This window comes from Pinus tabuliformis, chromosome 6 (genome assembly GCF_031772625.1).
Source record: "Pinus tabuliformis cultivar Carrire ecotype Pingquan chromosome 6, CPIR1, whole genome shotgun sequence".
In the NCBI taxonomy this organism is placed as follows: domain Eukaryota; kingdom Viridiplantae; phylum Streptophyta; class Pinopsida; order Pinales; family Pinaceae; genus Pinus; species Pinus tabuliformis.
The window spans coordinates 1,373,856,564-1,373,878,515 of NC_142292.1; the positions used below are offsets into that span (position 1 = coordinate 1,373,856,564).

The following is a 21,952-nucleotide window of genomic DNA, read 5'->3' on the forward strand; positions in this document are numbered from 1 at the left end:
TCATGAATCATAAACGATTCAATGAAATAGAAATAGTAAAGTATTGTATAATGAATTTAATTAGTACTAAGTAAAATAGTAGATATTAAAGCCTAAAGACTAGAATAGTAATCTGAAATTACTCAAACTCAAAAATAGTAAGATGTGACCGAGTCAAAGACTTGCTCTTAGTCATCAGTATCTAGAATCAAGACTCAAAAGTTAAAACTAAAAATGAACCAATGAACCAATGTTATCAAAATTGGACCTATGATTGAACCAGCTGACCCTAGAACTAGGCACTGGAAAAGAAAACCGAACCAAAAAACCAATCGACCAAAAAATACATAAATGTTCAAATTTATAAAAAAAAAACTTATTTATACATGTGCATCCATATGAATCCAAACCATTATACACAAATATGAAAAGTTTTACATATATATAGCAAGGGTGCAATGCATATAACAAAAATAGCACAGAGTGCAATCCATATAGAATAAAAATACATCAACAAAGAGGTTCTAGATGGCCTCTATCGTCCAAATACATGCTACAACAAATACCTGCATACCATCAAAATCATTGCATATATCAAGATCCTCACCATCAATATCACCCTCTAAGCATTAAAATGACATGGAAAAAGATTAACATGTCAAGTCGAGAGTTTATTGAATGATAGGTACAATTTTACTAGGGTAATGATAGAGGAGTTCAATAATCAATGCCACCAACATCAAGGTACATAGAGGGCTTGGTGCTATTGATTAATGCTAGTTCCATACCCTCATAGATGATAGAATCCAATGGAAATGTTGCAATCCCCCAAATTTTGAAATCCCGAAAACCGTTAACTCTGTTGGATTTTGAGTGGGATCTAAAATTCTACTTTCTCCATATGAAATCCATTGAGGTCAAAACCATTCTCAGACATCCTAAGTTAGTTAATGGTAATGTTAGAAATTTAAGTAAAATGACGAAATTAAGAATTTAACATTACCATTAATTACATAGCATTAGTAGGGCCCTAGGGTCAATATTAGGCTTCCCCAATTATAAATAAGTGTTTTCAAGCAAACTTTAGGGGGGGGGGTTCCCACAAGCACCCCTTTTGGGGGAAATGTACCCCCACATTGGGGAAATGTTCCCCATACGTCTCCACGAGTCTTGCCAAAGGGGGACATAGGGAAACGTTTCCCTAGGCATTCCCCTATTGATTTTTCAAGTGCAAAAGATACAAGCATTCATTTCTAAAATACTAATAATTAATCTTAATGATGTAGATCTTCTTTTAGCAATTTTGATTTATCATTAAGCAATTACACTTCAAAAATTCAACCATAAATGTACAAGAAAAGTAGAGATCACAATGCACAAATAGAACACAAAATTTACCTTCGGAAAACCCACTTGGGGGAAAAACCCAACAAACTTTTCCTTAGAGAAATTCTTCAGTTCAACAAGAGATACACCTAATTCTACTAGTCAATATGATGCCCAAACTGATCTACAATGCTATGGTCAACCTTTGTCAACCATTCCTCTTGTCAAGTCAATCTTCTACCCAACAACCTCAACCTTCTCTGATCTGCCTACGCTGAAATTCGGCCTCCCAGAATCTGCCCAGAAACTTGGCCCTACTGCACTAAATACTCTACCCATAATGTCGCACCTGTTGCCTAGAATTTCGACCTATTGCCTAGAATATGCCCAGAAAGTCATGTGTGAAGTCAAGGAGAAAGAGAGAGAGAAATGCTAGAGAAGAATTCATCCTTCTTCATCATTCTTCTTCGCTTGGATGCCCAAAATATATCTTGTTGTGTGAGAGATCGAATGGTACCTTGTGGACGAGGTCAAGTGCCTTATATATAGTGACCTACCTGTCCGAATGGGTGTCTCTTTATTGGAGCCAACTTGACTTGAAGGAGGGCCAACTTGACAAGTTTGGAGCCAAAACTTCAAAAATTCAAAATTTTCTCTTTTGAAACCGACATGAAGAACATGTATTGCATTAATCTTTTCAAGGGCTAATAAAATAAAACAACATGAAGAAGATGTCTTACAATTTTCATTATATATTTCAAGGGATACAATATAAATTATGAAGACCAACCATAGCTACAAAATTCAACACTCCCTCTTAGCTAGGGAGGTATTCATAATGACTATTTAGATGTTCTCATGTTGACAAATTTCTCTAAGAAAAGGTTATAACTTATAACAATTCATCATCAACATCATCCAATTACCATAATATAGTCAACAACTGTGACACATGCTAAATCTCAGCATCATCATCATTCAATTACCATAATCTGGTCAACAATTGTGACATAAGTGTTGAAGGAAATGCTAGAGAAGAATTCATCCTTTCATAAGTGTTGAAGGAAATGCTAGAGAACAATTGTGACATAAGTGTTGACTTTCTAGGCATATTGCCTAGAATATGCCCAGAAAGTCATATGTGTGAAGTCAAGGAGAAAGAGAGAGAGAAATGCTAGAGAAGAATTCATCCTTCTTCATCATTCTTCTTCGCTTGGATGCCCAAAATATATCTTGTTGTGTGAGAGATCGAATGGTACCTTGTGGACGAGGTCAAGTGCCTTATATATAGTGACCAACCTGTCTGAATGGGTGTCTCTTTATTGGAGCTAACTTGACTTGAAGGAGGGCCAACTTGACAAGTTTGGAGCCAAAACTTCAAAAATTCAAAATTTTCTCTTTTGAAACCGACATGAAGAACATGTATTGCATTAATCTTTTCAAGGGCTAATAAAATAAAACAACATGAAGAAGATGTCTTACATTTTTCATTATATATTTCAAGGGATACAATATAAATTATGACGACCAACCATAGCTACAAAATTCAACACTCCCTCTTAGCTAGGGAGGTATTCATAATGACTATTTAGATGTTCTCATGTTGACAAATTTCTCTAAGAAAAGGTTATAACTTATAACAATTCATCATCAACATCATCCAATTACCATAATATAGTCAACAACTGTGACACATGCTAAATCTCAGCATCATCATCATTCAATTACCATAATCTGGTCAACAATTGTGACAGAAGTGTTGAAGGAAATGTAACTAGGTTCAATCTTCATAAATGTACTTTTGATATTTGTATTTATCCAAGAAAAGAAATATTATTTTAATGATATAGGTCAATGAGTTTCTTGCTCATTGAAGTAGGTCTAGCACATGTTAAAGTGCTATAGGTAAGTCAAAAGGTCAAAAGAATTATGTTAAAGACCTTAAGGGTATGTTACATTGTGTATAAGATTCAAAGAAGTCACCTCCAAGCAAACTCAAGTCTCCTCCTAGCAAAGACACCATCAAAAGAAGCAATGGCACCATTAAAAGCACCCATCGAAGCAAAGGAAGACAAGTCGACCTCAAGGCAACAAGTCGGCCTAAAGGAGGGACAGTCCTCTATATATAGAGGTTGTCCACTTCTCCAAAGAGAATGCAAAAATCATCTTTGAAATTAGCGAAGGAAGAAGCTAAGATAAAGTGAAGGGAAATAAGTCTAAAAGGGTCTACAAAGTGCAGCGAAGTAAGGAGAAAGAAAAGTGAAGGAAGAGGATTGTTTCTAGGGCTAGAAATAATCCACGAGCAAAGAAAAGGAAGACAAATCTGCGGGTATGAGAACAAGGACAAGCATTCCATGAACTAGTGTTGTTTGGGTTTGAAACTAGGCCTACAAGGCCTCCCAAGTCAAGCGAAGAAGCCTATCTCTCTAGCGAAGGAAAAGGACCTTAATTCTCTAGGGTACCTCTCACACGTGCGAGACTTAGGGTTGCAGCGCTGTCACACTAAGCCTACCACTATACATCAAGAAGAAACTCGGATGATCAAAAGAAGGAAGGAGTATCCTTAGGTGAAGGATATCACCAAGTACAAAAGATAAAGTATCTCTTCTAGAAGATCTACTAACATTGGAAGGAAGAACGAAGTGTCGGAAGAAGGACGAAGCGCCGGAAGGAGGTGGGCAAAGCACCAAGGAAACATAGTGCAGAGAAAAGGAAGGACTTGACTTGTGTTTGGAGGATCTTCTAGTCAAGGGTCTAGGGTTTGGCATTGATCAAGAAAGAAGCTTCAATAAGAGAAAACCTACTGACAGGTTTTCCTCTCAAGAGAAAAGAGGTTTTGGACCTGGAAAAGAACCAACATCTTGTGTTCTTGTTTTATGTTTAAACTTTAGATAGCAGTTTGATGACGCACACACACACAAGTATTAATAAAAGAAGAAGAATATTAAGCTAACAAAGAAAAATTGTAAAAAGACTTCACAAATTGTTATCTAGTCCCGAAGAATCATTCTACACCTAATTGCCCTAGATTCTTCAACATGGTCTCAGAGCTAAGGTGACACATTAAGGAAAGGGCATCTCAAGAACACTCATAAGGTGACACATCAAGGAAGGACATCTACAAAAGTTGAAGCATCAAGCCAAGAAGTCTCTATCACATCAAGGACAAGAAGGTATATCATCTATCATTCATCAGGGGAGACTACAAAGTTAGAAGAAGAGCCTTATATAAAGGCACCTACAAAGAAGAGAAGATCAAAGAGGGACCTACATCAAGCCACAAATCATCAAGCAAGTCTCATCATCAAGCAAGCCCACTTGGAGAAGACATCTTGAGGAACATCAAGATTCAAGGAAAGCAAGCCATCAAGACTTCAAGGAGAAAAGAAGTCAACTACATTTCAAAATCTATCAAGTAAGTATATGTCCCCTTCTGAATATACATCAATGTATTTTTGCAAGGAAAGCAACAAATTGGTAGGTACCAATAACTTTCTTGCATGGAAGAAGAGGATTGTCAAGGACAAGAAGGTCTATCATCTATCATTCATTAGGGGAGACTATAAAGCTAGAAGAAGAGCCTTATATAAAGGCACCTACAAAGAAGAGAAGATCAAAGAGGGACCTACATCAAGCCACAAATCATCAAGCAAGCCCACTTGGAGAAGACATCTTGAGGAACATCAAGATTCAAGGAAAGCAAGCCATCAAGACTTCAAGGAGAAAAGAAGTCAACTACATTTCAAAATCTATCAAGTATATGTCCCCTTCTGAATATACATCAATGTCCTTTTGCAAAAAAGGAAACAAATTGGTAGGTACCAAAAACTTTCTTGCATGGAAGAAGAGGACCGATTTACTTCTCAAAGAGAATGAACTTCTAGAACATGTCAAAGGGAATATCGCTATCCCTGCTAAGGAACAAACCCAAGCCTTAGCCAAGTACAATAAGGATGAGACAAGAGCTCAAAGGATTCTAATATAATCTATCAAGGACTCTCTCATTCCTTATGTCTCCAAATTTGAAACATCAAAAGAAATTTATGATAAGCTAGTAGAGCTATTCTCGGTATCCACAGCCAGAGAAGTGATATCTCTAAGAAATGAATTGTACAAGATGAAGATATCCAAGGAAGGAATAGCTCCCTACTTCATGAAGATCTTTGAGATGAGGGATCAACTTCAAAAGCTTGGGGAAGTCATGTCTGACAGAGAAATGACAATTGTAGTACTCAATGCTCTACCTGATGACTGGGGCAATTTCACATCAAGCATATATGCCAAGAAGGAAGCAACCACACTCAGTGAAATGTGGTCTCTATGCAAGACAGAGGAAACTAGACTTAAAACAAAGGAAGATGTGGGATCAAAGGAGTAAGCATTTGCTACCATGGCCAAGAGGAAGGGAAAATTTGGCAAATTTGGTCCACGAAGAACAAACAACAAAGATATGTCCAAAATCCAATGCTATGGATGCCAAGAATATGAACACTACAAAAGGAATTGTCCTAAGCTTAAGAAGGAAAACAACAACAAAAGAAAAAGGGACGAAGCTCACATGACTCAAGAGGTGAAAGAAGAAGAAAAGAAGCAAAAGAAGGAAGATCCTCCGAATCTCTACTATGACTAAGTCAAACTCTTTACTTAAAGTCTTCTTTCAAGGTCTTGAGTAAGATAGGAGCATGTAGGAATAAAATAAAAATTGCATGGCTAGAAACATCTTCTAGAATATAGAAGCATGAAGTACATAGAGTTCTAGATACTCATGTAGAAGTAGCATTTATAATGAGAACAAAATGCATGGTTAGAAATATCTTCGAGAATATAGGAGCATGGTAGATATAGCTCAAGATATTCATGTAGAAGGAGCATACCTAGTATAGGACCTCATCCACGATGAAAGAAAATTGATCATGATTAAGAATCTTAGAAGACCTCCATCATCAAAGAAACATACTCATGTAGAAGTAGCATTTATAATGAGAACAAAATGCATGGTTAGAAATATCTTCGAGAATATAGGAGCATGGTAGATATAGCTCAAGATATTCATGTAGAAGGAGCATACCTAGTATAGGACCTCATCCACGATGAAAGAAAATTGATCATGATTAAGAATCTTAGAAGACCTCCATCATCAAAGAAACATTTGTAAGGCAAGGGTCTTTAAGATCCTATGATGGAATCTTCAAAAGAAGGTTCATGAACCAAAGCAGATGTCTCATTGGGAATCCCATCCATGAGATTCAAGAAAAGGATGACATGCAGGCAAGCTAAGATGAAGCAAGAAGGGCCACACCAAGGACAACCAAATGAAGCTAAGATGATCAAAGGAGAATCAAGATGAGGTATGTATGCATCAAAGTTTAGTCATGTTATCATATGTATATTATTGAGTCATGGGAATAGTTCTATAACATGATCAAGTATGAAAGAATCTCTTTCACCAAGGACATGCTCAAAGGCATGTACTATAATGCAATGAAGATCAACAAAAGGATATGCTCACATAAGGAGTATAAGATTGTTGACTAAGAAGCAAGAAGAAACATTGACTAGTCCAGGAAGCAAGCAATGAAGAAGTGCTCTCACAAGGAGCATAAGGTGGTTGACCAATCTATCCAAGAAGAAGCAAATGAAGAAAGAGATCAAGCAAGTGAAGAACACCATGATCATAAAGAATCTCTCTATCTAACAAATATACTTTGAAGACATCTCCCGAAAAAAGGCATGACAACTCTGACAAAGGAAGAAAAAGATCAAAGGACCCTTGACACCTATGAAGGCCTTGGAGATATGAAAGATGCAGATAATTGATTCTACTCTACGAAGATGTCATGATGAAGAAGCCATCCAGCAAAAGCACCATTTAATGTTGAAGCAATATCAGGATGAAGTCATGATGGGCTACTAGGTCGAAGCATGTAAACAAGAAAGTACAACGAAGCATCCATGAGAAGAGTATTCTAAAGCATGGACAGATGACAAAGGAGTATCCAAATGACAAGAAAGCTTGATGTATGACAAGAAAGCCACTTTCCACAAACGAAGCAATGACATGACAAACCACGAAGGAAAGTGAACAATGGATGGTGCCCTACCTAGAAGAAGTTCGAACAAAGACTTCATGACATCAAAGAAAGGAAGGAGATCAAGTAGTTGAAGGACCCACGAAGAAGAAGTTGTTAATGAATGAAAGAGTCCCTAGTTAAGAGGGAGCTCTGACAGGCCCCTGATCAAGAGGGAGTTTTGGATCACCCCTGATTAAAAAGGAGTGACAATTGTGTTTTTCCATTTCATGTGTCATGCACTGGACCAAGACTAATAGTCGTAAGTCTAGATGAAGACCATGAATGGAAATGTAGACACAAGATAGACACAACATTCTTGTCTTCACTTGGTAAGAAAGAATGGGAGGACTGGGTAATCATCTGACACTCTTTGAGGATGTGTAGGGCATCCAACACAAGAGTAGGCAAGAGGACCGATATTCTTTGAGGATTGGGAACCCAAGACAAGAATAATCCTAGAAGGTCATACTCAATGAACACTCAGGTGGGTATGTACCTTGAGAGACAATGACTAAGGTGTCTATAAGTCATTGGTCTCGCCAACATTGTGCTCTAATCTATTGAGAGATAGAGTTGTCAGTCAAGGCCTTGTTGTGGAAACAATGTTCGTTAATATGATGCTACAACAGATGGATTGCAAATCCAGTTTCTCTTATGTGAATTCTTCAAGATTGATAATAGCCAAGCACCTTGCAATGTTGTAAGAATAACTCCCTAGTTAAGAGGGAGTGTTGAAGGAAATGTAACTAGGTTCGATCTTCATAAATGTACTTTTGATATTTGTATTTATCCAAGAAAAGAAATATCATTTTTAAAATTTTATGATATATATCGGTGAGTTTCTTGCTCATTGAGGTACGTCTAGCACATGTTAAAGTGTTATAGGTAAGTCAAAAGGTCAAAAGAATTACGTTAAAGACCTTTAAGGGTATGTTACATTGTGTATAAGAGTCAAAGAAGTCACCTCCAAGCAAAGTCGAGTCTCCTCCTAGCAAAGACACCATCAAAAGAAGTAATGGCACCATTAAAAGCACCCATCAAAGCAAAGGAAGACAAGTCAGCCTCAAGGCAGCAAGTCGGCCTAAAGGAGGGACAGTCCTCTTTATATAGAGGTTGTCCACTCCTCCAAAGAGAACGCAAAAATCATCTCTGAAATTAGCGATCGAAGAAGTCGAGATAAAGTGAAGGGAAATAAGTCCAAAAGGGTCTACAAAGTGTAGCAAAGTAAGGAGAAAGAAAAGCAAAGGAAGAGGATTGTTTCTAGGGCTAGAAGCAGTCACACGTGCAAAGAAAAGGAAGACAAATCTGCAGGTATGATAGCAGGGACAAACAGTCCATGAACTAGTGTTGTTTGGGTTTGAAACTAGGCCTACAAGGCCTCCCAAGTCAAGCGAAGAAGCCTATCTCTCTAGTGAAGGAAAAGGACCCTAATTCTCTAGGGTACCTCTCACACATGCGAGAATTAGGGCTGCAGTGTTGTCACACTAAGCCTACCACTATACATCAAGAAGGAACTCGGATGATCAAGAGAAGGAAGGAGTATCCTTAGGTGAAGGATATCACTAAGTACAAAAGATAAAGTATCTCTTCTAGAAGATCTACTAACAATGGAAGGAAGAACAAAGTGCCAGAAGAAGGACGAAGTGTCGGGGAACGAAGTGCCAGAAGGAGGTGGACAAAGTGTTGGGGAAACATAGTGCAGAGAAAAGGAAGGACTTGACTTGTGCTTGGAGGATCTTCTAGTCAAGGGTCTAGGGTTTGGAATTGATCAAGAAAGAAGCTTCAATAAGAGAAAACTTACCGAAGGGTTTTCCTCTCAAGAGAAGAGAGGTTTTGGCCCTGGCAGAGAGCCAACATCTTGTGTTCTTGTTTTATGTTTAGATAGCAGTTTGATGAAGCACACACACATGTATTAATAAGAGAAGAAGAAGATTAAGCTAACAAAGACAAATTGTAAAAAGACTTCACAAATTGTTATCTAGTCCCGAAGAATCATTCTACACCTAATTTCCCTAGATTCTTCAACAACAAGGTAAATCATCATAAGCATCAACTAGTCACCACGATTATGGTTGGCGCATCTGACCCATGGTATACAAACTAGTCCTGGTTCACCAACATCCTAGTCAATCTCTTTGACTCGTGGTGAAAACCTAGGGGCACTCAATCCATTTGAGTAATTTGGTCCCAAATCCAAAGGCCTCATTCTAGGCCATGATACTAAATGAGCTCACTCTACTTATCCAGAGAGTAATTTGAGCCTGATGTTGAAAAGCACCCACTCAACTGAGTGATCTTGGGCCTTTAGGGCCACCCTTCCTAATTAGGTCAATATACTTGACATAGGGAGAATGATTGTACTCTGCTAGACCATTTTCTCTAATCTAGTCAACATAGTTGACACAGGGAGAATGTTTGTCCCTAGTGCTATCTAATCAGCACTGCCTCTCACTGAGTGAGGCATTCTCAACAAGTCCAAGCTTGTCCCGGAAGTATACAAACTATACTCTGGACAGAGGCCTTGTAAGAATATCAGTTATCTGCTCATCAGTAGAGATGTACAGGAGCCTCACTACTCCCTTCTGCACCATGTCACGAATAAAGAGGTACTTGATATTAATGTGCTTCAACTTTTCATGGAAAATTGGACTCCCTATGAGCTTCACATAGCCTTGATTGTCACAATATATCACGGTTGGTTCCAGCACCTAATCAAATAGTCCTATGAGTAACTTTTGGAACCATACTACTTCACAACTCACTAAACTGGCCAATATACTCTGCTTCGGCAGTGCTGAGTGCAACAGATGTTTGCTTCCTGGTCATCCACAAAATCATAGCGGAGCCCAAACTGAAGCAACCTCCAAATGTACTCTTTCTGTCTTCCGCACTCCCTACCCAATCTAAATCTGTATATCCCTACAGTTGTATATCACTGTTTATGACATATCTCAAACCATAATCAATTGTACCATGTAAATACCTCAATACATACTTTGCTGCAATCAAATGATCATGTCTTGGTTCTACCTGGAACTAGTTGAGAGTGTTCACTGCAAAGCAAATGTTCGGCTTGGTATTAACCAAATACATCAAAGAGCCAATCAACTTCCAGTACATGGATGAATCTACTAGATTTGACTCAAAGTCTCTCAATTTCCTAAGATTAGTCACCATAGGAGTTGTCATTGATTTACAGTCCATCATTCCAAACTTTTGCAAGATCTTGATAATATATTTTCCTTGACCAACGAGGATTTCACCATGGTTCTGCCATACTTCTAGCCCCAACTAGTAGTGCATCAAGCTAAGATCCTTCATATCAAATTCAACGTCCAACTCCATCTTACACTGAATAATGAGATGATCTATACCGGTTCGAAATAAACCATCAACATACAATAATAAAATCACAGGTTCATTCTTCTTAGTATATAGGTTTGGATCTACATCACTTTTGGAGAAGTTAGCTCTTGTCAGGTAGCCATCAATTCAAGAATACTACGCTCTAGGTGCCTGCTTAAGTCCATAAAAGGCTTTCTTCAATCTGCAAACGTGAGACTCTCTCCCATGAACCTCAAAACTTTGAGGTTGTTCTATGTACACTTCTTCCTCAATCACACCAAGAGGAAAGCAGTCTTTACATCCATATGATGTAAATTCCAACCCATAAAAGCAACAATAGAAATAATAGATCTAAGAGTAGTGTACCTAGAAACTAGAGCAAAAATCTCAACATAATACTCTCCCTCTTTCTGGGGGAATCCTCTAACCACAAATCTCGCCTTGTATTTGTCAATACAGCCATCCACTGCATGCTTAATCTTGTATATCCATTTGGAGGTCACCATTGATTTCCCTTCAAGTCTAGACTCTAAACACAATTTCCCATACATCATTCTTCATAATAGATTGGTATTCTTCCACCATCACATCCTTCCAAACTTGTTGGTTAGATGCCTCTTCATACTTGGAAAGTTCAGATTCAACGAGATTAGTCATCAATGTTGCATAGCCAAAATACCTCTTCAGCCTCTTGCTTTCCCTGAAGGTGCCACGTGGTGCTACATGTCCTTCTGCTTCCTACAAGGTAGATCTAATCCAAGTTGGTCTCCTCTTGATTTCTAAAACAATTGGATCCAACGGTTCACTAAGCCCTTTTGGCTCTTCTTGATGATCTACAAGATATTCCGAAGGATTGAATGGACTTGAGCCTTCTTCCTTGGGAGCTCCGTGTTCTTCATCATCATCAGAATCCATAGGAAGTTCTTTAGACTTTCAAGTGGCAACATTCTCATCAAAGATAATTTCTGCTGATTTCAACTTCTTCTTGTCCTAGAATATAGATTCTATATGTCTTTTATGATTCATTGTATCCAACAAAGATTCCTTTCTTTCCTGAAGGCTTTAGCTTCTTCCTTTTATCTTTGCGTACATGTATGCAAACTGGCACCCAAAGATTCTCAAATGTCCAATCTTTGGATTTTGTCCGGAGAACACTTCTTCAGGAGTCTCATCTTCCAAGATTCGATGAGGACTTCTATTTTGAATATCGATTGTTGTCATTGATGCTTCACTCCATAAGAACATAGGCAAGTCTTGATCATGCATCATTACCTTAACAGATTCATCAACAGACCCGTTTTTTCTTTCAGCAACTCCATTTTGTTGTGGATTGTAAGAGATTGTCAACTTCCTCTTAATTTCAATTTCTTTACAAAAGGCAACGAGTTCCTTGGAGGTGTATTCTCCTCCATTATCTGATCTCAAAATCTTGATTTCATTTCCTGTCAAGTACTCTACTTCAGCATTAAACTCTTGAAATTTGTTGAAGACTTCATCCTTGGTCTTCATGAAGTAAATCCACGTCTTGCAAGAGAAGTCATCAATAAATGTTACATAGTACAAAGAGCCTCAAAGAGAGTTCATTGGCAATGGACCACATACATCAGAATGAACTAGATCAAAGTTTTCCTTAGACCTACTTTCAGTGCTTGGAAAAGGTTTCTTGACATTCTTTCCAAGTGCCTTCACATACTCCATATTCCAGTTGCAATTCTAGAACACCTAAAACCATTTGATTTTTCACTGGCAAAACTCTATAGTGAAGGTGAGCATATATTCTATGGCATAATTCACATGGATTGATATCATTATGCACTAACACTTGAGTTGGTTGTTTCAAGAGTCTATACAACAGTCCTTCACGAATTCCAATTACTCTAGCAGAGTCTTCCCTTGGGCCATACAAGGACTTTACCATCAATAAATGCTACTCTATGTCCTTTATCTTCCAACCATGAAATAGAAACCAAATTCTTTTTCAAACCTGGCACAAATAGTATGTCACTAAGATGAACGTTTTCCCCTAATTCCAGCTCTATGGATGTTTTCCCAATGCCTTTGATTGCATAATTGTTATTGTCTCCAAGTTCTACCTTTTGAGATAGTCTCCTTTACATTAGACTTGTAAGATTTCCACAATCTTATGTCGTGTGCCGTGAGGCACCACTATCTACTAGCCACAAATCATCGCTATCTGCAACAAAACTTGTAAGAGCATAAAGTAGAAGAAATTTTTGTCACCTAAATCTTCATTCTTGGGTTTCTTTGAATGTTCATCAATGTTTGTGGTACCATGTTGCTTTCACTTTCTCTTTCTATCATTTGATCCTTAAGGACATTGGTTTTTAAATTGACCAAATTTGTGACAACGATAACATTGAATCTTCGAAATTTCTTTCCTTGAGGAGCAGGTCTACTACGTTCAGGTCTTCTAACTTCATTTCTTCTTTAGAAACTAAGCTTCTTTTTTCCTCTAGCCTTTTTGGAACATGTTGCAAATGCTTGAGAATCACCTTCTTCGGATCTTTGAATCTTTCTTCTTCATATGAGTCTACATTCTTCTTCATATGAGTCTACATTCTTCTTGAGTACATGAGATCCATAGTTTTTCAAAAACTCGGAATATCCTTCCTGCCACAGATACTAGATGCAAATGAATCCCATGAATCAAGAAAACCATTGATTGTTATAGTCAAAAGTTCTTTATCAAAAATGATTTCATTAATTACTTGAAGTTAATCTCTTAATTGAGAAATCCTCATGAAATATGAGGCTATAGTATCATTCCTTGACATTTTAACATCACGAAGCTCATTCTTCAAACTCATTGCTTGACCAATGTTGTTGATGGTGTATAATCCAACTAGGGCATCATACATCTTCTTTGAAGTGTCAAGATTTGTAACATATGGAATCAAATGATCTCTGATAGAATCCACAATGATACTTTTGGCCGTGATGTCATCTTTCTCATATTTTGCTTTTCCTTCATTATCTGAAGGTTCAATGACCTTTCCCTTCACAATACCCAAGAGGTCATTCTTTGCAAGAATGAGGTCAATCCTTGTTTTCCAAGCCCTAAAATTTGAAGCTCCTTCCAGTTTGTTCTTTGGCTTCATAGAGGAATCCATTAATATAAACAAACAATTAGAAGCAATCTTCCAAGCCCCTTTTTCCTTAACCAAACTTCTTCAAGAGAGATCTCAATGTCCTTTCATTCACCAAAGCTCTGAAACCATGTTTATTTTTCAAGTGCAATAGATACAAGCACTAATTTCTGAAATACTAATAATGTAGATTTTATTTTTAGGACTTTTGATTTATCATTAAGCAATTACACTTCAGAAATTCAACCATAAATGTACAATAACAATAGAGACCACAATGCACAAAGAGAACACAAGCTTTACCCTAGGAAAACCCACTTGGGGGAAAAACCCAGCAACCTTAGAGAAATTCTTTAGTTCAACAAGAGATACACCTAATTCTGCTAGATAATATGATGGTCAAATTGACCTACAATGCTATGGTCAAAACTGGTCAAACATCCCTCTTGTCAAGTCAATATTCTTCGCAACAACCTTGGCCCTCTATGATCTTCCTAGGTCAAAATTTGGCCTACCATAATCTGCCCAAAAACTCGGCCTTGTTGCACAGTATATTCTCCCTGAGAATTTCAGCCCTACTGCCCAAAATATGCCCAGAAAGTCACACATGCGAAGTCAAGGATGTTGGAAATGTAACTAGTTTCGATCTTCATAATTGTTGTTGTACTCATTTCAACATGTATCTTATGTAAAAAAACAAAAGAAGAAAAAAAGTTATCATTTTAAAGAATGGGTTTCATGCTCTTTATTGATGGTCTTCTAGTTAAAAGCATGTTTTTCTTGTTTCGACGGTTTTTTAGGTCATAGGATATATTGTCATGAGTCAAGAGAGTCAACACCATGTTTATAAGACCCTTCCTAGCAAAATATATCTTGTAAAATAATTTATTTTGAGTCTAGAAAGTCCTGGAAACCTCCAAAGTACAAGTCGGCCCTGGCAGCTTCAAGTCGACATAAAGGAGGGAATTCAACCTTTTGGCAAGGCTATATAAAGGAACAGATTCGACCTCATTTGGGACTCACTCATTATCAAGTTTGATCTTTAAACAAAAAATTCGATCTAAGGCTAAGAAAGGCAAGGAAGGAGGAGCGAAGGTCTAGTCGGCAAAAGGAATCCAATAAGTCAAGGAAAAACTTGTTTTTGGGCTTTCTCTATCTCACATGTGCGAAAAACTAGGGTTTTTGCAGCTACAAAGGAGGTCGAAATTGCAGGTCTTAATTGCAAAAGAGCGAGTTGCAGTATCAAGTTGGTGGAAGAGAGAATACTCTATCTTGACCTCGTTGACCTTGGGAGAATCTATTTTGCTCAATGGAAGGTCTCTTAAAGAAGCTGGATTAGGGTTTTTGCAGCAGCGAAGGTTGAAATTGCGGGACAAAGTTGCGGGACGAAATTGTGGGGCAAAAGTTGTAGTTGAAGTTGCAACTAGAAGATGGTTCTCTTGGAAGGGCTAACTTAGTACTTGGAGAAGGACTTGGTCTAGGGTTTGGATTTTTGTTGTCTCATTTAAAGATTCTATCAGAAGAGAAGAGTATTTTGGGTTTTATCCTTGGAGGGGTTTTCCCCTGGCTTGGAGCCTAACTTTTGTGTCCACTATCTTTATTGTTTTGCTCTTGATATTTCTTTGATGAAAAGATCTAATAAAGAAACACAAGAAGAAGAATAAATTTCACAAGCAAGTATTAAGGTTAAGGAAAATTGGAATTAAAAGTTGTCACATTGCATTTTTCTAACAAAGGAGAGGGAGACAAATGCTAGAGATGAATGTGTCCTTCTTCGTCCTTCTTCACTTGGATGCCTAGAATATATCGTGTGAGAGATCGAACGGTACCTTGTGGAGGAGTGTTAATTTTAGGTATGTTCTATGCTTAGAGCAATTTATTTCAATTTTCACAATTAGCCCCATATCTTTTCCAGATTAGCAATCACATCAGCGTTAAAGTAAACTGCAGATAGAACATAAACATAAATCGCAAAAGATAAGCCAAGACAAGATGACACAAGATGTGGCGCTAGCCAGGGACAAACCCCAATGAGGGAAACCCTTGATCAATCCTTCTTATATGTTCTTCAATAGTTCAACGGAGGGAGAGAGATAGTACGTTTACAACAGAAGTCAACACTTTGACTTATGTAGATAAGAGCATAGATAATCTCTAAGAAGATGATACATGAGATCAGTTGAAGACATGTTGCTTCAACTGATTCTCCAAGGTGACTCCTTCACCTATCGTTGTGATGCATTTCGTCATCATGCTGCACCTCACTGTGCTGCACCATGTTGCACCCATCATCACTATGCTGCATGTCATCATGCTTCATTAATCATGACTGTACCCATCATTGTACTACATTATGTGCCATTGCTACACCATGTTGCCATACTGACCTATATGTTGGCTGCATCTTGCTTGCTTGTTGTCCCTAGCGTGCTTCTTGTCCTTTGCATGCTTGTTGTTGCATGCTAGTTGTCCCTTGCATGCTAGCTATAACATTGCATGCTTGGTGTATTTGCTGCTAAGTACCATACAACTGTCCCAATGTTAGTTAGTTGTCCCTTGCATGCTAGCTATAACATTGCATGCTTGGTGTATTTTGCTGCTAAGTACCATACAACTGTCCCAATGTTTGTTAGTTGTCCCTTGCATGCTGCTCTCCTTCGGAGACAGATGCTCCGGCTGTTTCGGCAGTTCCGACTGTTCCTGGCAATTCCGGCATCCCGGCAGTTCCAACTTTTCCTACAGTTCCGGCAATTCCGACATTTCCGGCCAGAAAAGCCGAAAATGCCGAAAAAGCCAGAACTTCCAGAAAAGCTGGAAAAGCTGGAACTGCCGAAAAAGCCGGAACTGCTAGAAAAGCCGGAAAAGCCGGAAATGCTAGAAAAGTCGAAAAAGCCAAAACTGCCAGAAAAGCCGGAAACGCTGAGAAAGTCGGAAATGCCAGAAAAGCCGAGACTGCCAAAACTGTCGAGAACAACCGGAATTGCTGGAAAAGCCGGAACTGCCGGAAAAGCCGGAGTTGCAGGAAAAGCCGGAAATGCAGAAAAAGCCGGAACCGCCTCTGGATCAGGGCAACATTATTCCTTAGGATCTCTCCTCCTACTAAAACCCAAAGACAAGTAGAGAGAGGAAGAGATCCCAAGTGTGTTGAAATGACTTGAAGGCCACCTCTATTTATACTAAAACGTTGAGCACATGTGGGGTTTATTTGGTTGCTAGCCGACCTTAACGAATTGTCTTATAATGCAAATAAATTCATAACTCCATGAATACTTATCGAAATCGAATGATCTTTAGATCAATCCTACACCTCTCAATGAGAGGGATCAAAGAAAAATATTAGCTGCCATAAATAAGATGACCCACATGGAGTTTGGCCCTAGTTTCCAATTTTAACACTCCCTCTCAACTAGGGAGAACTCCATCCGTTGATCCATATGTCCGACTGTACTATCTCTGCCATCAGTGCCCTGCACTACTCTGCTCTGCTCTGATCTGCTGAGCTCTACTCTGCTCTGCTCTGCTTTATCTGTTGAGCTCTCCTTTGCTTTGCTCTGCTGAACCATGAAGAAGAAGAATTGATCGAGAATGTCTCATACCATTCTCTATTGACCCAAAGTCAGTTTCATCAGAAGAGAGTGCATCACATCACTCTTACTGACCCGAAGTCAGTTTTATTGATCCCAGATCAATATCACAAGAGAGTGTCTCAAACCACTCATACTGATCCCAGATCAGTTTCATTGATCCCAAATCAATGTCACAAGAGAGTGTCTCAAACCACTCATACTGATCCCAAATCAGTTTCATTGATCCCAGATCAATGTCACAAGAGAGTGTCTCAAACCACTCATACTGATCCCAGATCAATGGAGGTCATCCTAGCATAGGGAGTACGGTAGATACAGCGATGCGTCCATCGATAGTACTACTATGGTCCCTATCCTCATTTCCCTGCTCATTGATCAGATGAGAGGTACTTCCCATGAGTCCCAGACTGCATGGGTAGGATGCCTCGATAAGAGAACTAATCATCCTGTCCACAGGAGAACGAATCATCCTGTCAGTGGATGCCACGGAGAACTAATCATCCTAATCATCTTGTTCCACAGTCACCACGAAGAACAAATCATCCTGGCCCAAAGGAGAAGTAATCATCCCGTTCCATATTCGCCATGGAGAACAAATCATCCTAGCCCACAGGAGAACTAATCATCCTATTCCACAGTTGCCACAGGAGAACTAATCATCCCAGCCCACAGGAGAACTAATCATCTTGTTCCAACTTGCCACGAGAGAACTAATCATCCCAACCCACAAAAGAACTAATCATCCTGTTCATAGTGCACCACCAGGGGAGGGTGAGTCACCATGTGGTCATATGTTGCTCCAGTAAGTACCCCAAGCCCCCCAGAGCTCCCAGAGCTCAATGCATGCAACATGCAGGACCCTTATAAGAAGGTCTCTCAACGACTCCAAGTCGTTAAGGAAAGTCACAGATTTGACCTTTCCCCGGGGCTTTGACAAAATGTCTGCGACCTGTACATCAGTCTCAATGCGATGGAGCCTCCTCGCTCATCGACTTGCCATATTGCAGATAAGGCAGTATCTGATGTTTATCTGTTGGAGCAATCATCAAATACGGGATTCCTCAATAATCAAATCCCCCCTCTGGTTGTCACAGAAAATCACAGTGGTATTCATCATGTGTACAAACAGCTCACTTAAGAGCTTCTGCAATCATGTAGCTTCACACGAGATCATAGTCATAGCTATGTATTCGGTCTCAGCGGTGCTTATAGCAACCGACTTCTGCTTCCTGCTCATCCATGATATCGAAGCAGAATCCAAAGAGAACCAGCACTGAGAAGTGCTCTAGTGATCCTCCACACTGCCTGCCCAGTGAGCATTCGAATAATCATGCAGTTTCATATTTCCAACAATGTATCTCAATCCATGAGAGATTGTGCCCCGAAGATATCTCAGAAGATTCTTGGCACCAATCTAGTGAGGCTCAACCAAATATGAGCTCACCATGCTAACTGCAAAACATATGTCCGGACGGAAGTTCACCAAGAACATCAACGCGAACGAGTTTATGAAACCTAGAGGTATTTCCCAAATCTGGTCCGACATCACTACCATATAACTTCTGAAAGTTAAGATCCTCAAGGTAGTCACAAGCTTGCAGTTTATCATTCCACATTCAGAATCCAACTCCCTCTTACTTCTGCAAATGAGAGGGTCTGCACCTATCAGAAATAGGTCGTCCTCATAAGGTGCCGATATGAGAGGTCTATCATCCACAACCTTCCGGTAATGGTTTGGATCGGTTTCACTCCTAGTGAATCTCAACGTTCATCAGACTGCGATCAATCCTCTCATACTACGCCCAGGGAATTTTGCTTCAAGCCATAGAGGGCTTTCTTCCACCTGCATACGTGAGATTCCTGATCATGAATCTCAAATCCCTCGGGTTGTTCCAAACCTATGGACCTACTACATGAGGGGAATGGTCCCCTTATAATATTTTCCTTCGGTACATCTCAGACATGTACCTTCATGCTCTTTTTGAACTCAGGCATCCCTATCACCATCTGACTTACATCGGGTAGGGCCCCATAGGTAGACCTTCGATTTTTTAAATGCGATATGTCAATTGACATGATCCCCAATGGACCATCCTGCAACTTGATACAAATTGCCAACCCTGAACCCATGAGAAAAAGCATCTTTGAAAATTCTATTTTTTAACACGTACCTTTCCATCAATGAATGCCACCCTGAAACCTTTGACTTCCATTTCCGAGATGGACACCAGGTTCTTCTTGCGATCAGGTACATAAAAGAGATTCTGTAAATGAATCGAGTTACCCTTATTCAATTGAGAGTTAACATTCCCTACACCCTTTCCGGGATAGGTGGCATCGGCTCCAAGTATAATCCCACGATTGTTTCCATCTCTACCAAATTAGAGAGTGCACCCATCTATCCGGTGAAGTGCCTTGAAGCGCTACAATCTATAAGCTAGATTCCCAAAGAATCTGAAGGAGAGGGCCAATACAAGATAACGCTTCTTTATCTTATCAGAAACAACATTTGATTCTTCATACCTGGGGTTCCTTGCTTTCTATGAAGAGTCGACCATTTCCTTGATGACCTGCATTACCTATCATTCCTTTGATCATTGAAGATGTCCCTGGAATGATTGTTATCATCATCAAGTGATGTGTCCCTGCCACCGAACACTCCTTCGCATAATGGCCGAACTAGTTATCTGCCTTTCCTTCCACCTTGAGATCCGGTCTTCCAATGAAGTGATCTTTAGGTAGGCCATATTCCATTGCGCCATTCTGATAATATTCTCTGCTTCGACTTCACCCTTGGTGAATTTGAAGAGGGATGAGGAATCCACTGATCCTTTTGTCCTTTCCCAACTGTCTTCGGTGATTGCTCTTTCACTCTTGCTTGGGCATTGTCTTCACCTCAGCTCTGATACCATGTTAATTTTAGGTATGTTCTATGCTTAGAGCAATTTATTTCAATTTTCATAGTTAGCTCCATATCTTTTCCGGATTAGCAATCACATCAGCGTTAAAGTAAACTGCAGAAAGAACATAAACATAAATCGCAAAAGACAAGCCAAGACAAGAGGACACAAGATGTGGCATTAGCCAGGGACAAACCCCAATGTGGGGAAACCCTTGATCAATTCTTCTTATATGTTCTTCAATAGTTCAGCAGAGAGAGAGAGAGATAGTACGTTTACAACAGAAGTCAACACTTTGACTTATCTAGATAAGAGCATAGAGAATCTCTAAGAAGATGATACATGAGATTAGTTGAAGACATGTTGCTTCAACTGATTCTCCAAGGTGACTCCTTCACCTATCATTGTGCTGCATTTCGTCATCATGCTGCACCATGCTGCACCCATCATCACTATGCTGCATGTCATCATGCTTCATTAATCATGATTGTACCCATCACTGTACTGCATTATGTGCCATTGCTGCACCATGTTGCCATACTGACCTATGTGCTAGCTGCATCTTGCTTGCTTGTTGTCCCTAGCTTGCTTGTTGTCCCTAGCATGCTTGTTGTCCTTTGCATGCTTGTTGTCTCTTGCATGCTAGCTGTAACATTGCATGCTTGGTGTATTTGCTACTAAGTACCATACAACTGTTCCAATGTTAGTTAGTTGTCCCTTGCATGCTGCTCTCCTTCGGAGACAGATGCTCTCGTTGTTTCGGTGGTTCCCGGCAGTTCCCGCTGTTCCCGCTGTTCCCAGCAGTTCCAGCAGTTCCAGCTTTTCCAGCGTTTCCGGCTTTTCTGGCTTTTTCGGCAATTCCGGCTTTTCCGGCAATTCCGGCTTTTCCGGCAGTTCCGGCTTTTCCGGCAGTTCCGGTTGTTCCCGGCAGTTCCGGCAATTCCAGCAGTTCCCGGCAGTTCCGGCAATTCCAGCAGTTCCGGCTTTTTTGGCAATTCCGACTTTTCCGACAATTCCGGATTTTCCAGCTTTTCCGCCCTCTAGATCAGGGCAACGTTATTCCTTAGGATCTCTCCTCCTACTAAAATCCAAAGACAAGTAGAGAAAGGAAGAGATCCCAAGTGTGTTGAAATGACTTGAAGGCCACCTCTATTTATACTAAACATTGAGCACATGTGGGGTTTATTTGGTTGTTGGCCAACCTTAACGAATTGTCTTATAACGCAAATAAATTCATAACTCCATGAATACTTATCGGAATCGGATGATTTTAGATCAATCCTACACCTCTCGATGAGAAGGATCCAAGAGAAATATTAGCTGCCATAAATAAGATGACCCACATGGAGTTTGGCCCTAGTTGCCAATTTTAACAAGGAGGTCGAGTAACCTATATAGTGTCTTACCTGTCTGAATGGGTGTCTCTTTACTGGGGCCGACTTGACTTGAAGGAGTGCTGACTTGACAAGTTTGGAGCCAAAAAGTCAAAATTCAAAATTAAGAACATGTCTTACATTAATATTTTCAAGGGCTAATCAAATAAAATGACATGAAGAACATGTCTTACATTCTTTATATATTTCAACAGCTAAAATATAAATTATGAAGACCGACCATAGCTACAAAATTCAACAACC

At 39.4% G+C, this 21,952-nt stretch overlaps 1 protein-coding gene across 1 annotated transcript in view; it reads right to left on the bottom strand.

Annotated features, from left to right (window-relative positions):
* The window catches only part of LOC149263749 (uncharacterized), a 145,279-nt gene that overhangs the window by 30,810 nt on the left and 92,517 nt on the right, over nt 1–21,952 (bottom strand).